The sequence below is a fragment of the Schistocerca cancellata genome, chromosome 2 (genome assembly GCF_023864275.1).
Source record: "Schistocerca cancellata isolate TAMUIC-IGC-003103 chromosome 2, iqSchCanc2.1, whole genome shotgun sequence".
Taxonomy (NCBI): Eukaryota; Metazoa; Arthropoda; class Insecta; order Orthoptera; family Acrididae; genus Schistocerca; species Schistocerca cancellata.
Window position 1 is genome coordinate 317,671,778 of NC_064627.1, and position 17,309 is coordinate 317,689,086.

Consider the following 17,309-nt stretch of genomic DNA (forward strand, 5'->3'; position numbering starts at 1 on the left):
CAGTGGTGTGAAACGACGCCGGTGACGAATAATTCACTCAGTACTGCAATGACTAACCAAATGGACATAGAAAATCGTCATAAAACCTTAACAGCAGTTCGCATCACTGGGAAGACTGTGCGGACTCGCAAACGGACTTTCATACATTACGCGAGGAACAATTTTCATTAGAGATTTTCAGGTGCTGTTCCACGTTATCCGACGGGGACGAACATCACGCGTCGCGTCTCCATTCCACCGACCGAGCTGTGGTAGTAGCGGCTCAACATCAACAGCGACAACAAAAGGGGAGGGGGGACGTCACAGTACGGATCTGAATGTACCAACGACACAATTACACGTTTAAGCTAGTTTTGTGGAGGGCAAAGTTCAAGTTGCAGGCGTTTCTATTCCATTTTGAGGATGTTGTTTGTACCATGGTTTGGGCACAGTCATTCAAGTTACTGTGAACTTTTACGGAGCTGTTTATTTCAGTAGTATTGGTGACCAAGTGTCATACTAGGTGCTACACCTTCCTTAGCACTGTGTTTTGGACATTTGTCCTCCAAGGAGACAGATCACTCAAACACCTTATAGCACATCTATGGGCTCGCTCTGAATCCTATAGAAAATATTTGGAATAGAGTGTGAAACATAGAAATGGTCATTTAATCATTGTGCCTTCGGTAAGTTATGAAACTTACGAACTCTCTTCCTGACAGAATTGTTACCATTATTACCGTGATATACTGGGAGTGGCTGATATTATGTGTGGCGGGCTTACCATGACAATCTGGAAGGCATTCAAGTGGCTGAGTTGTTGAGTTAGTTGTTAGTTTCAATCCCGACGCTGCGGTTGATAATGGAAGCAAGACTAAAGAATAGTCATGACACGTTCATAGGATTTGTCGATCTGGAAAAGGCGTTCGACATTGTAGAATGGTGAAAGATGTTCGGAAGCCTGAGAAAAATAGGGATAAGCCATAAGGAGAGACGGGTAACATACCATACGTATAAGAGTCAAGAAGGAATAATAAGAATGGAATGAACAGTCTAATGAGTACAGAATATGGATTGAGAGTAAATCGTAGAAAGATGAAAGCAATGAGAAGAAGCAGAAATGAGAACAGCGAGAAACTTAACATCAGGAGTGATAGTCACGAAGTAGATGAAGTTGAGGAACTCTGCTTCCTAGGCAGCAGAACAACCAATGATGGACAGAGTAAGGAGGACATAAAAAGCAGGATGTACGTTTGGAGGACAGGGTTGTACGGCAGTGAAACATGGACTGTGGGAAAACCGGAACAGAAGAGAATCAAAGCATTTGCGATGTGGTGCTACAGAAGAGTGTTGAAAATTAGGTGGACAGATAAGGTAAGCAATGAGTGGGGTCTGCGGAGAATCGGAGAGGAAAGGAATATATGGAAAACACTGACAAGGAGAAGGGGCAGGACGACAGGACATCGGTTAAGACAGCAGGGAATGGTTTCCATGGTACTAGAGGGACCTGTAGAGGGCAATAGCTGTAGAGGAGATTGGAATACATCCATCAAATAATTGAGGACATACGTTGCAAGCGTTGCTCTGAGATGAAGAGATTGGCGCAGTGAGAGGAATCCGTGGCAGGCCATATCAAACCAGTCAGAAAAAAAAAACAGAGATAAGCACAGGAGTTCACTGTTGCTCCTGTAGCGTCTAGGGATCAACCCTCTGTGCTTGCCTCGTATTTTGCGGAATACGCTTTTTTTCTGGCCGTTCAAACACAACAGTGCTGTCCGAACCCCTCTCCCCCTTCACCCCTCTCCCCAGCACACAAATACGCCTAGTGGGGTATCATCGTCGCTACGAAGAAAATTGGCAAAAATCGACGGTCTAGACGTGACAGGAGATTCTCTACAGCCGTAGCTGACCTGTCTCTGCGGTGAAATTTCCTTTCGCAGGTAAGACAAAAAAATCAGAAGCGTCTCACTACTCCCAGCTGTAGTCGGGGGTCTCGTGAGAAAGGCGAGGCGCCTGCGCGCCGTGTCGCGTCGCCAGCCCGGTGCTGCGCTCTGTTACGCAAAGTGGCGCGCCGCACCGCGCCGGCCGTCGTGCCGCTCCCAAAAGTCAAGCTCATGCGGCCGCCAGCCGCTAATAACAATAATCGCAGCGGGCACGGCGCAGCACCGCACGGCCTAGCACGGATCGCCGATCGTGGGTCGTGCCGCAGCAGCATCAGGGGCCACACGCGGAGCTCGCCCTCTGCCGGCTCGCCACCGCGCCCCCTCCGTAGAGCTCGTGTCCGAATGTTGGCCCACAGCTGTGTGACATCCACCCATCTGCAGTGCTACTAAATCTGCGACGCCTGAAATGGTTAACGGAATTTTGCTCAGGTACAGTGTGTGGTAGAAAGCTAACATGATTAAATTTCCAGAATGAGATTTTCACTCTGCAGCGGAGTGTACGCTGATATGAAACTTCCTGGCAGATTAAAACTGTGTGCCGAACCGAGACTCGAACTCGGGACATTTGCCTTTCGCGGGCAAGTGCTCTACCAACTGAGCTACCCAAGCCTCGTCCTCACAGCTATTTACTTCTGCCAGTACCTCGTCTCCTACCTTCCAAACTTTACAGAAGCTCTCCTTTCTTTCAGGAGTGCTAGTTCTGCAAGGTTCGCAGGAGAGCTTCTGTAAAGCTTGGAAGGTAGGAGACGAGGTACTGGCAGAAGTAAAAAGCTGTGAGGACGGGGCTCGGGTAGCTCAGTTGGTAGAGCACTTGCCCGCAAAAGGCAAAGGTCCCGAGTTCGAGTCTCGGTCCGGCACACAGTTTTAATCTGCCAGGAAGTTTCATTTGTAGAACTATGGGTATACACCATGAAAAATGTAATACAACGATTTGTCACCTTTATCAGTAACGGGGTATTAAAGGTGTTTTTCCCCCTGTGCGCCTTACAAGTGTAGCTAGTCCCCCACTGAAGTAAAGGCGCCTAGGGTGAACACAAGTATGAATGCAATCACTCTCACTCACATGTTGAGGAAGAGACATGCACCTACACACGTACCTCTACTTGCGCGTGGGATTACAGCCGCACAGCGACTAGTTGCAAGGTGAACAGGTGTAAACGGACCTTAATCATGTTAGTCATCTACTCGAATTCACGTTGGGTGACAGATACACGTGCGTCATTCTATGTTGCTTCAGCAACAGTGCTGGGTGACCAGTTCCCACTGGCTTAGGGATCTGCGGGACGTGCTGCACACATCAACAGTAGAACCCCCTTGCTGCCAACGTGAATCAGGACAGCACGGACAACATGCGACCTTGCTTTACATAGTTGAATGATAACTTCACAGGGATCTGCCATAAATACACTCCTGGAAATTGAAATAAGAACACCGTGAATTCATTGTCCCAGGAAGGGGAAACTTTATTGACACATTCCTGGGGTCAGATACATCACATGATCACACTGACAGAACCACAGGCACATAGACACAGGCAACAGAGCATGCACAATGTCGGCACTAGTACAGTGTATATCCACCTTTCGCAGCAATGCAGGCTGCTATTCTCCCATGGAGACGATCGTAGAGATGCTGGATGTAGTCCTGTGGAACGGCTTGCCATGCCATTTCCACCTGGCGCCTCAGTTGGACCAGCGTTCGTGCTGGACGTGCAGACCGCGTGAGACGACGCTTCAGCCAGTCCGAAACATGCTCAATGGGGGACAGATCCGGAGATCTTGCTGGCCAGGGTAGTTGACTTACACCTTCTAGAGCACGTTGGGTGGCACGGGATACATGCGGACGTGCATTGTCCTGTTGGAACAGCAAGTTCCCTTGCCGGTCTAGGAATGGTAGAACGATGGGTTCGATGACGGTTTGGATGTACCGTGCACTATTCAGTGTCCCCTCGACGATCACCAGTGGTGTACGGCCAGTGTAGGAGATCGCTCCCCACACCATGATGCCGGGTGTTGGCCCTGTGTGCCTCGGTCGTATGCAGTCCTGATTGTGGCGCTCATCTGCACGGCGCCAAACACGCATACGTCCATCATTGGCACCAAGGCAGAAGCGACTCTCATCGCTGAAGACGACACGTCTCCATTCGTCCCTCCATTCACGCCTGTTGCGACACCACTGGAGGCGGGCTGCACGATGTTGGGGCGTGAGCGGAAGACGGCCTAACGGTGTGCGGGACCGTAGCCCAGCTTCATGGAGACGGTTGCGAATGGTCCTCGCCGATACCCCAGGAGCAACAGTGTCCCTAATTTGCTGGGAAGTGGCGGTGCGGTCCCCTACGGCACTTCGTAGGATCCTACGGTCTTCGCGTGCATCCGTGCGTCGCTGCGGTCCGGTCCCAGGTCGACGGGCACGTGCACCTTCCGCCGACCACTGGCGACAACATCGATGTACTGTGGAGACCTCACGCCCCACGTGTTGAGCAATTCGGCGGTACGTCCACCCGGCCTCCCGCATGCCCACTATACGCCCTCGCTCAAAGTCCGTCAACTGCACATACGGTTCAAGTCCACGCTGTTGCGGCATGCTACCAGTGTTAAAGACTGCGATGGAGCTCCGTATGCCACGGCAAACTGGCTGACACTGACGGCGGCGGTGCACAAATGCTGCGCAGCTAGCGCCATTCGACGGCCAACACCGCGGTTCCTGGTGTGTCCGCTGTGCCATGCGTGTGATCATTGCTTGTACAGCCCTCTCGCAGTGTCCGGAGCAAGTATGGTGGGTCTGACACACCGGTGTCATTGTGTTCTTTTTTCCATTTCCAGGAGTGTATGTCAAGACTTACAACAGCTGTAAGCTTTCTACATAATTTTTATCTATACAAAATGAACATTAATAGAACCGACAAACTTCAGGGACTGATTCCTGACTGAAAATGGAGGAAAGAAGGTCTTATGAGTACGTGTCTGGAAATGGTGTGCGCGCAATGACGACAAATCGTTTCGGCACACAGGGCAGAGCTGCATCGTGACAACGTTGCAACAGATGTTCGAAGTGGCATTCATGGGATTGCAGGTGATAGAGATAGTTACGGCTGTCATGCAGAATACATATAATTGTACATTGGGTTACATCATGCTGGCGGACCACTCGCCTGAAGCTTGTACTACGGTACGTGTCAATATTTTGTAAAACCCAGTCCTCCACATCTGGTGTACTCCCTGCACGTGAGTCTGTCTGAAAGGAGCAATCATCAGTCAAACGCAAGGGCTTGAAATGTAGTATGTATGTGGTGTGGTTGGAGGAGAAGGAGGGGGAGATTAGTGTTTAACGAGCTGTCGCCAACGAGGTCATTAAAGACGGAGCATCAGATCGGATTACGGAAGTATCAGAAATGAAATCGGTCGTTCCTTTCAAAGGAACCATCCCGCCATTTACCTGAAGCGATTTAGGAAAAGACGGAAAGCCAAATCAGAATGACCGGACGCTCTTCTACTCCGTCATGCGAGTCCTGTGTGCCAACCACTGTGCCACCTCGCTCCTTGATGTGGTCGCTTTCTGTGAAGGTACTTGTTTTGGTATAGTCTGTCGAGCGTTTCCATCTGCTTGGACATACACAAACACAGCCTTGGTTTTTTTCCCGACGTGAATACCGGACCATTTAGCTGTTTGTTGTCCAATCATACGGACTGCAACACACGAAGGACATACGACATGTTGTCAGAGAAACTATGGAAAATGGAAATGAGCGTTTGGCGTCATTGTTCGGGAAGCCCCTTAGGGAGCAGGTCCGGCCACCTTAGTGTAGGTCTTATTACATTCGACGCCACATTGGGCGACCTGCGCGCCGGATTTGGATGAAATGATGATGAAGATAACACAACACCCAGTCCCTGAGCGGAGAAAATCCCCGACCCAGCCGGGAATCGAACCCGGGCCCGCAGGACGCAATCCGTCACGCTGGCCACTCAGCTATCGGGGCGGTCAGAGGAACTATGATTCGGCAGCGCCATCTACCATGGTAACGATGCATTTCTTGACACTTGCTCATATAAACTTTTTTCCTTTATTTCCAGTCAGGAATCCGTCTCTGCACATTGTCAGTTTTATTAATGTTCACCCTGTATATGAAAATAATGAATACTCTTTTTTTAATTATTTTTTTATTTTTTTAAACACTCTCTCTTCGTGCAACACGTAGTTTAGATATAGTATGCAAGTGTTGAACAAACTGACTGCTGGTTGGCCCTGTGTTGCGCATGTGAACAGCGTTGTTGAACAAAACTTTAATCTTAGTAAAATACTTAATTTTAAACAATGAAAATGAATCTATGGCTCAAATGGTTCAAATGGCTCTAAGCACTATGGGACTTAACATCTGAGGTCATCAGTCCCCTAGACTTAGAACTACTTAAACCTAACTAACCTAAGGACATCACACACATGCATGCCCGAGGCAGGATTCAAACCTGCGACCGAAGCGGTCGCACGGTTCCAGACTGTAACGCCTAGAACCTCTCGGCCACTCCGGCCGGCAAAATGAATCTAATTAAATGCCAAAAGAAACTAAGCATTCTCAGTAATAACCGTTTAGCTAAAATCTTATACTGAAGTACTTTATGAATGTTGTGTGACATAAAGTGCAGTTTTTGACTTCGAATGTCCTCAAAAATAAAATACTTCTAGTAGAAGTGCCGTCTGATTTCTTTGTGTATTCGTACGGTAAGTTCCTGTATATAATATGAAAGTATATAAACGGCCATCGAAGGTACCCACTGCGTGACTTCTTTAACTCGTGACACTTCGGGGGATTGCGTCGTTAGTGGTCAGATCTGTAGCCCGGAGTAACTGATTTCAAGAACTATTTAACATAACTTGGTGTTGGCTCTAGCAAAACTTTTCTTGTGCAGTTGATTGCTTCCTGTAGCTCAGTGTACTAGATAACCTAGACCAGTACCTTTTTATCTAATGTTTCACTATCGTGTGAACGTCGACTGCATCCAAGACATCATTCTGCGCTCTTTAGGTTACTAGTAAAACGAATATCAAAATAAATTTTAGGATTATGATACAGTGGCAATTTCCTCTTCTTGTGACTCTGTCCCACATTGGCGCAGGGTCGGCACGGTTATTAGTGGAGATGTCACCGTTACTTTAAGGGGGGGGGGGGGCTGGATATCTTTCGTTTCGCCACCGTGTTACCCCCTAGAGTTTACTAAACGTTTGCGAATAGTGTAACGGCGACGCAATTTGGTTACCAGCACGGTACTCATCTAGTGAGAAGTCGGTAAACGTCCGCTGCCCGGAAGCGGCGCTTTAACACACACGTTTTTCGGAGGGGGAGGGGGGGTCATAACACAGTGGTGATTTGTATAGTATTATGTTAAGTAAGTGCATTTTTTTCTCTTAGTGATGATGAGGATTCCCTACCATAACATTAGCAGGGGTCCTGGTAGTAGTAAGTATTTGGGTGATGTAGCTCTTGAAGACGATGTTCTATAAGAAAGAATGTGAGCAGCACATGAAGCCAGGAACTGACAGTTCAATATAGGATATAAAATATTAGTAATATTTCAGTTAGCCAGATGGATGAAGGGCTGGAGCATTCATTTTGGTTGGGACAAGTGTTGTAAGACGTATGGATGCGCAAACCTCACAGACTAATGATTTGGCAGGGAAAAGTGGTTGAAGTTGCTCTGTGGAAGTTTATATATATATATATATATATATATATATATATATATATATATATATATATATATATATATAACTCCGCCTAAGCCGGTCCCAAGCCCGGTTGTAAAAGGAGGAGGGGGAGGAGTAACACCTCGTAAAAAAAACCTTGGTTCACCTGGCCCGGGTGATAGTACCTTGTGAGGGTCCCTTGCCAGGGATACGGCGAAGACCTCAACGGTAGGGAAGACGGAGATGAAGATCATCGGTACGGCGGAACTGGCGGAAGAGGCAAGCATTATCAACAAGATAAAGCATATTGAAAAGCCCAGACACGTCTGTGTGGCAACCACCGGTACTCTGGCCAGCGTCTGTTCACCATGTGAGGTGCGGCTGAACACCAAGCTCCAGGAACTAACAATCCCTGGTTCTAACTACCCAGCATTAGCTGGAACTTAATTACAAGCAGTATGATTCGTACAAGTAAAATTAATATTACCCCAGGTGGCCAATCCACTCGCCCTGTGGCGACAACCAAGCTATCGGATTCTGGGGAGCTTGGGCTCGTACGACAGAGAAAGTCGGAGTTCTCTAGTAAACGTCCACGAAAGTCCCATACATTTATTGGCACTTTTAACATTCAGACACTAATTCAGACAGGCAAACTTCATAATCTTACAACAGAACTCAACAAACAGAAAATTCAAATCCTTGCTCTCCAAGAGACCAGATTCACTGATTCAGAAACAATAGACTACAACAATTACCGTATCTTTAAAAGTAAAACAGACAAGAAAATTGGCAAAGGAGCTGCAATATTTGGCATGGCTTTTATTGTAAATAAGGACACCCTTGACTCTGTTATAGACATAAATCAAATCAGTAACAGACTAATGACCATGCGAATCAAGCACACCAACAAAATATATACATTTATTAATGTTCATGCACCTACCAACATTGCCAACAAAAAAGAACCGGAGAAGACAGAAAAATTTTGGGAAAAACTCGAAACTGAAATGTCCAAAATTCCAGAGGAGGATGTAAAAATTCTTCTAGGGGATTTCAACGCGCAAATTGGCAAAGAGAGGAAATATAAAAAAACAGTCGGTAATTACCCTGCACACAAATTCACAAACAAGAACGGCATGAGACTCATCGAGTTATGTCAGCAAAACAACCTAAAAATCGTGACAACATCACTTCGAAAAGACCCCAATAAACAAAAAACATGGAGATCACCAAACCTTCAGCTTGGTGAATTTCAAATAGACCATGTTGCGATCTCCTATGACTTCCAGAAAGAAATACACGACGTTCAAGTCCGCAGAGGGGCAAATATAGATTCTGACCACTACCTTACCAGAGTTAAAATTAAATTCACTCCAAAAAGGAAACGCCAAAGGAAATCACCACTAATTCCCAAATTTGACTTGAAAAATATCAAGGAATCAGAAATTACAGAAGCATGGGATAAACAACCAACAAACAACTGGAAAGATTTCCGAACGAAAATTATACAGAAAGCAAGAGATTTGATTCCGTTAAAGAAAATATCCAAGCATCCATGGTGGAATTCGAATTGTGATAACGCATTAGAAGAGAGACAACAAGCCTTTTTAAATTACAATTGTGACAAATCAGAAACCACACAACAAACATTTTTCAAAGTGAGAAAACAAACAGCTAAAATACTTAGACAAACTAAAAGAAAATACCTTAATGAACAACTAAACACAATTGAAGAAAACTTTAAGAACCACAACACTCAAGATTTTTATAAAATATTCGCAAATCAAATCAAAGGATACACTCCACAAAATCTCTGCTTCCGGAAACAGAATGGAAAATTGGCACTAACTAACAAAGAAAATTGCCAAGAACTAGCTAAATATTTCTCACAACTCCTAAATTGCCCACAACCAAGTACAAGATTCCCCAGATTACAACCAGAACACACGAATGAGACTTCACTACCACCATCTCAAGAAGAAATTTATAGTCACATTAGAAAACTCAAAAACAATAAATCATCGGGAGAAGATGGAATTGTAGCTGAACTACTGAAAAACCTTGGTCCAAATTCGTTAAAAGAGATCACTAGCATCATCCAAGAAATTTGGCAGACAGAAAATATCCCAGAGGAGTGGAAGTGTGCACTAATTCACCCATTGCACAAAAAGGGAGAGAGATCAGACGTAAACAACTACAGAGGCATTTCACTTTTACCAGTTACCTACAAAATTCTATCTACATGTCTCCTAAAGAGGGCACAAGAACAACTAGAACATACAATTTCAGACTACCAAGCAGGCTTTCGTCCTAATAGATCATGCCCGGAACAGATATTCAACCTTAAAACTATTTTAAAGATTAAAGCAATCAGGTCAAAACCAATAATCTGCACATTCGTTGATTTCAAAAAGGCATACGATTCCATAGACAGACAGTCTCTATGTCACATTCTCGAAGAACGAGGCCTAGACACTAAAACCCGGAAACTAATTGAACAAACACTAACAGAAACCAAATCAAAAATTAAATTCAGAGGGTAAATTTCGGAACCATTCTCAATTAAAACAGGAGTAAGACAAGGAGATGGGATCTCACCACTATTATTCAATATAGTTTTGGACAAAGTTATGAAAGAGTGGGAAGTAACACTAAGGAAACAAAACTTGTGGAAGCCAATTGAACTAGGAAGAGGTAAAGGAAAATTGAACATCCCTTATTTAGCGTTTGCAGATGACTTGGCAATTATAACTGACAGTGAAGAAACAGCAGTAAAACAAATTGAGACACTTAAAGAATGTGCTGAGAAGGTTGGCCTGCAAATCTCCTTTGAGAAGACAGAATTCATCTGCTCAAAATTAGATATTTCGAAACTAAAAACAAAGTATGGTGAACTAACTAGAGTCAAGCACTTTAAGTATCTCGGTGAAGTTATTGAACCAACAGGACTTGAGAAAATAGCACAAAAAAACCGATTACAGAAAATCAAGAAAGCATTCGGACTTATTCAAAATATATATAACAAGAAATGTCTATCAAAAGGCACTAAAATCAGACACTACAACACAGTCATCAAACCAACAGTCACATATGCAAGTGAAACACTCTCCCTGAATAGAAAATTAGATTTACACGAAATTAAGAAAGTAGAGAGAAAAATTATTAGAAAAATCCTAGGACCACGATACACACAAGATGGATACAGGCTGCAGACTACCGAGACAACCGAAAAAATATCAAACATCGAGGCAGATATCAGGAAGAGGCGGATGAAGTTTTATGGACATATAGACAGATTACCTGGAAACAGGTTAACTAAACGTCTATTGGACTATATGACATCACTTAAGGCAACAATACCCTGGGTAACTGAAGTTAAGAAGGATTTGAAAAAGGCAAAAATTGACATAACAAACACATCAGACCGGGATACATTCAGAAGAAAAATCGACAAGTGGAAGTTTACTCCAGAGACGGAATCTAAACCTTTCCGACCAAAGTGGACCGAAGAAAGGAAGAAGGCCTTTGGGGAGGCAATGAAGAAATACTGGGAAAATAAGAAGAACATTAAGAAATGTTAATCACCTGCTTATCGTTCTCCCATGGGGACATTCGCTAATAATAATATATATATATATATATATATATATATATATATATATCCACCTTCGTAGTAAGTGGTTAGCGCGACTGACTATAATGCGAAGGAATGGGGTTCAATTCACGGTACTAGCAGGGATATTATTCCTTGGTGGAAGCACTGATATGGGATGTACCCAGCCTCATGAGGACAGCTGAGGAGCTACTCAGTAGCGGTTACAAAGTCAAGACAAACGGCAAAAACGGGAGAAACTGTGTGCTGACTACATGCTCCTCCTCTCCATGCCGCATCCAGTGGCATAGGATGACGCGTGGTCCTAGACGGGCCAATTGGGCCCACCAACCACTGTGTCATCCTCACATTCTTTCCCGGAGAACATAGCTTCTTCGTCCAGATACCTTACTATTAGCGGGAATCCTCATGGGCTTGCACACACACACACACACACACACACACACACACACACACACACACACATACATACAATATATACAAGCCCTTGCTCTCTTGCTCTCAAGAATCCTAGCTGTATCACATCACCCATTTCTCTGTAAAATGGCACGTCGGAGAGACTTGAGTAGAATATCTTCGAGGCTAACCGTTAAAGTTGAATTTATCTGAAATCTACATGTTGTCCTTTTTGTTCATGTGCCTCGTTTCTGCATTCGCATTTATACAAGTTATCTAGTTTCTATATACGTTTTTGCTACTGTAATGAATATATTATTTAGACCATGTGCTTTCGCTTGATTTCAAAGCATCTTCACTGTTCACTGTAACAATGTTTCTTTCATTACAAAATCTGTTTCCCATGATCGTAAACACTTCTCTCAAAATTACTAATACTTGCCTGTATTAAAATACAAATATTGTAATTTTTTATTTAATATTATTAAATAGTAGCAATTTTAGGTATGAACCCTTCAATCTAGGCAAACATACTTGAAGGAAAAACTACACTAGTACCATTGAAGATGCTTTGAAATAAAGTGAGACGTGTATGGTCGAATTGGTTTGAAATAAAGAGAAACGCGTGTGGTATCATCTATTACAGTTGAAAAATACGGTGTATAAGGTACACTACTCGTATCTACAAACTAGGGACACCCCTAAGAATGTGTCGGACATTCTTTAGCCGGCGTAATACGGCAACTCGACGTGGCCTGGTCTCAACAAATCTTTGGAAGTTCCCTGCGGTAACATGCCATGCTGGCTCTATAGCCTTCTATAAGTGCGACGGTGTTGCTGGTGCAGATTTTTTGCACGAGCTCAACTCCCGACTATGGCCCATAAATATTCGATTTAATCTATGTCGGGAGATCTGGACAGCCAAATCAAAACACATTGTCATCTATAAAAATTCCATCGTTGTTTGGAAACATAAATCCATGAATGGCTACAGGTGGTCTCCAAGTAGCCGAATACAATCCCACCCCTGCTCACTGGGGGGCCGAACTGCACAATATCCCTAGGTTTGGTGCGGGGCGCCGGTGGGGTGAGTGGACTGCTGTAGCCAGTTGTGGAGTTGTGTACCACTGCAGGCTACGGCAGGGACGAAGCCTCTCCGTCGTTTCTAGGTCCCCAGTTCCATACAATACAATACAATGGAGAAACTACAAGCCGCTATTTTTCCGCGGGCAGCTCTAGTGTATGGCTAAACGATAATGCAGTCCTCTTGGATAAAATATTCCTGAAGTAAAATAGTCCCCCATATCCAGGAGGGGAGTGCTCATGAGGATGTCGTTATCAGGAAAACAAAACTGATTTTCGAAACTATATTGGGAAAACAGCTATCAATATTACAACTGTACTTACAAAAACAGTCTAGATCGCACATATTACATTTATTGGCGACCGGTTTCAGTCCAAAGGTGGACATACACATCGTGCTCGAATGTTGATGTGTGAAGTCGGATCCACGGAGCAGAAACTGCAGATGTGTCCAGATACTGTCCACTTTGAGCAGTTGACCTCATCTAGAGACTTCTGCAGTTCCTGCTCCGTGGATATGTCTCTACACATCAATTTTGGAGCACAGCCTGGATGGTCCGCCTTTGGGCTGAAACAGGTCACCAATAAATATGATTTTTCCGATCTAGACTGTTTTTCTAAGAATAAAAACAAACTGGCATTCTACGAGACGGAGCGTGTAATGTTATATCCCTTAACACGGTAGGTCGTGGGGCACAATTATTAAGATGGAATCAAACCTGATGAAACTGTTGATTGTTGGCTGGGATTCAGCCACCTGTCGGCTTCTTCTGCGCACATTTACCCCTTTCCCTTCGGATGTGTGCGAATTTTGTCGTATGTGTACTCGTGTAGGTAAGTTCATAGTAATGGATGAGTGTATGATGTAATGTTATGTTTGTATGGCATGTTGATGAGAGAGCAGAGAGCCTGAAACCTAGTGCTGCCACATAGCCTACTCGTGTACTCTAGTACCAAGGAAGCTGCCGACCTTAAATTCTCCATCCGTCCGACCTATTACCATCGAAAGCATCACATTCCCTCATTCATGAGACACTAAGGAGATGTTTGGAATTCAGTTGAGAACAGACTGGCTAGCTTAGGCTACCACCTCTCTTTCCCTTGTAGGCCAAACACTGGCAGTGAAAATTGCAACACCATCAAGATACGAACAGGCTTAAGTTCTAGTCCTAATCGAGCGATACCGCGAAAACGTGCGTTAACGACGTCAGCTGTGGAGGCAGGTGTTTATATAATAATTTCGAAACGAGTTATTAAACTGCAAGAAATTTCCATGAGCGCATGTGAACTCTGACCATTATATATTGTCTGTGAACCGCGGACTGCAGATTATAACTCAAGAAATTGGGAAAGGTCCGAAATTAAGGAAATGGGAGCAGGACAAATTGAAAGAACCAGAGGTTGCTGAGGTTTTAAAAGGGAGAATTAGGCAACGATTGACTGGGGAAAGAAACACAACAGAACACAAATAGCTAACTTTGAGAGATGAAATAGTGAATGCACCAGAGGAAAAAAAAAAAAAAAAAAAAGAGAAACGTGCCGAGAAGAAATCCTCTGACAACATGAAAGATATTGAATTTAACTGACGAAAGGATAAAGTATATAAAAAAATGTAGCTAATAAAGTAACCGAGCCGGCCGTTGTGGCCGAGCGGTTATAGGCGCTTCAGTCTGGAAACGCGTGACCGCTACGGTCGCAGGTTCGAATCCTGCCTCGGGCATGAATGTGTGTGATGTCATTAGGTCAATTAGGTTTAAGTAGTTCTAAGTTCTAGGGGACTGATGACCTCAGATGTTAAGTCCCATAGGGCTCAGAGCCCATTGAACCATTTCTTTGAAGTAACCGAAAGCTTAGTTATTTTAGGAATGGTGGTACTGGGACTGAGAGGGATACGTAACATTTTGATCACAATTTAAATAACCGTAAACACAAGTTCTCTACCAGGAGGAGCGCTCTGCAGATTGAACTTGTCCTGTACTAATAATTAAGAATGCAACAAGGTAGAGTAATTAAAATCGTATCAAACAGCTCTCTTAAAAATGAGCCAACCGTGACATAAACATATAAAGAATCTTCTAGAGATAAAGAAAATAATTTACACTAATAATCTTATTAAAAATAAATAATCAGGACTGAGCCTGGAGAATATTTATTGAACACAGCCGAACAACAAATGAATTCAGGAAACAATGTGCCGTAGGAAGTGATGATATTGTAAAATACCAATAGATGGTTTGAAGGACAAGTAATGGTTTCTTAAACTAAGAACTAAAGGTCGGCCACCAACACTGGCCTCACCAATTGAATTACAAAGTATTCTAACTTCACTTGCTCATAAATCACAAAACATGGAAAGTAATTCATTCACCTTGTGTCCGTAACCCAGAATGTTACAGTGAAACTACTTCCAAGGCATGCAACTTTCTCTCGATACACCATGTAATAACATCTCAATAACAAGTGTCCTGTGCACTCAATACACGGACTCACTAGCCATCGGAACCCGAAACACACCCAGATGTTAACACACGGTCGCTCTCGTTCGAGCGACAGGACAAATTGATGGGTCCTCAGGAAAATTTCTTCTGCAGCCGGGAATGCAGTGCTACTCCTGCAGTCCGCGGAGCGTCCTCTCAGCACTTGCGGCCGCCTCGTGCAAATCCAGCGGCGCACACTCACCGGGCTGGGCTGGCTGAGCGGGATTTCAAATCAGAGGGTACTGGTGACGGAAATGAACCGTCACAAAAATGAGATCGACAGAAGGTACGAAATGGATGTGGTCGAATAGCTAGAGGACAAATGCAAGGCTGTAGACCATGCCTGTCTAGGGCAAAGATAGACGCCGCCTATAAGAAAATTAAAGAGACGTTTGGTCAAAAGACACGCAGCTGCATGGCAGTCAAGAGCTCTGATTACAAGCCAGTATGAAGCAAGTTCTAGAAACAGGGCGTCGACGTGCGGATACCGTCAGTCGTACCTAGCAAGGTTGAACCACCTGAGGATGTCGGACAGTTGCTCCGAGGAAATATTGTAGAATTAGCACAACGTGATCCGGCGGCAAACCCGTGAAGATTATTAACAGATTTTATTAATACTTAGAAAGTGTATTTTTTGTGCAGACATAAACTTTTTAAATGGAACGATGCCTATGGACATTAAGAAACTAAAATTGGGGTAAATTAGGATGTCAGTAACGTTTCCTGCAGGATTCCAGTGCGCGTCGTTTACGAAATATCGTATTCTGAAAAGTTTTCACGCCGACTCTGGTTTGTGACTTTCATCCTGCGTAGTTGCTAGGTACGATGTTGCTATTGAAGAAAGCTCGTGTGTTCCTTACTAGGCAAATACTGTGTGACAGACAAATCACTAGGTCGTGAGTGGACGAGTGGATTTACCAGCGCGGAAAAGGCCGACATGCTCGTGGTATATGGAGAGAATAGGAATAATCCAGGTCGTTCTTGTATGGTGTATGCGGGAAGACATCCCAATAGATGTCAACCATCTCGGTAATTATTAATTAACCTCTCCAAAAAGTAACGTGAAAATTGTAATGTAACAGATAACGTAACAGAAGCAAACAAGGGACGACAGAAGAGGGGGGAAATTAATGTTCTTGATGCTGTTGAAATTGATCCGCACCTTAGCTCCCGCGCTATCTCACGAGAAATTGCAGGAGTCAGGCAAGCGTCTCAAGCATTCTCCATCGACATATGTTCCATCCATATCGCATCTCTCTCCATCAAGAGCTGCATAAAAACGATTATGAGGATATTGTTAACTTCTGTATATGGGATTTGAGACAGGTTCTCCAGATGTATCATGTGTCTTATTGAGTGATGAAGCCACATTTAGCAATCATGGCCACGTAAACCGCCGAATCGTGCACTATTGGTCTGTTGACTATCCTCGTAGGGTTCGTCAGGCGAAACGTTAGCGTCCACGGAGTGTAAACGTGTGATGTAGGACAGTGAACCATGAGCTCGTTGGCCCGTGTTCACAGATGGAACACTGGATGTGCACAAGTATCGCACTTCCCTAACAGAACAATTTCCGCAGATTCTAGAAAATGTTCCTCTACAGACTAGGAGGAAACTATGGTACCAACATGGTGGCTATACAGCCCATAGTGTACGAGGTACTGCAGCAAGTCTTCACGAACTGTTTCAAAATCGTTGGATTTGAGGCGGAGGACACGTAGCTCGATCGGCCGGTTTCCTGGATAGGACGCCTGTAGACTTTTTTCTGTGGGGAAATCTAAACGACGCTGTCTACAAGGACATACCAACTACATCCGATGATATGCAGCGAGGCATTAATGCAGCCTGCACGGACATCTCCGCCTAAATGCTAGCACGTGTGCAGCTGTCGTTCCATATCAGACTGGAAGCGTGTACTGCAGCTGTCGGTGGTCATTTTGCACACGACGTGTGGTTGTTGGTTGCCTCGTTACTGGTCAGAATTCACGTAACTAGTGTATGGACTTGCGTTGTTCTTGAGTGTGTGCAACCACAGATATTGTACAAGTGTCGGCGTGGGAACTTTTAAAAATACGAAATGTCGTATACGACTTGCAGTAGAATCCTGAAACAAACACAATTGACGTTCTGATTTGC

At 44.3% G+C, this 17,309-nt stretch overlaps 1 non-coding gene across 1 annotated transcript; it reads left to right on the forward strand.

The window, feature by feature from the left end:
- The first annotated feature begins 2,705 nt into the window (after positions 1–2,705).
- Trnal-caa (transfer RNA leucine (anticodon CAA)) lies at positions 2,706–2,781 on the forward strand. Its single transcript has one exon. It is a non-coding gene; the product is annotated as a tRNA-Leu (tRNA).
- The last annotated feature ends 14,528 nt before the right edge of the window (positions 2,782–17,309 follow it).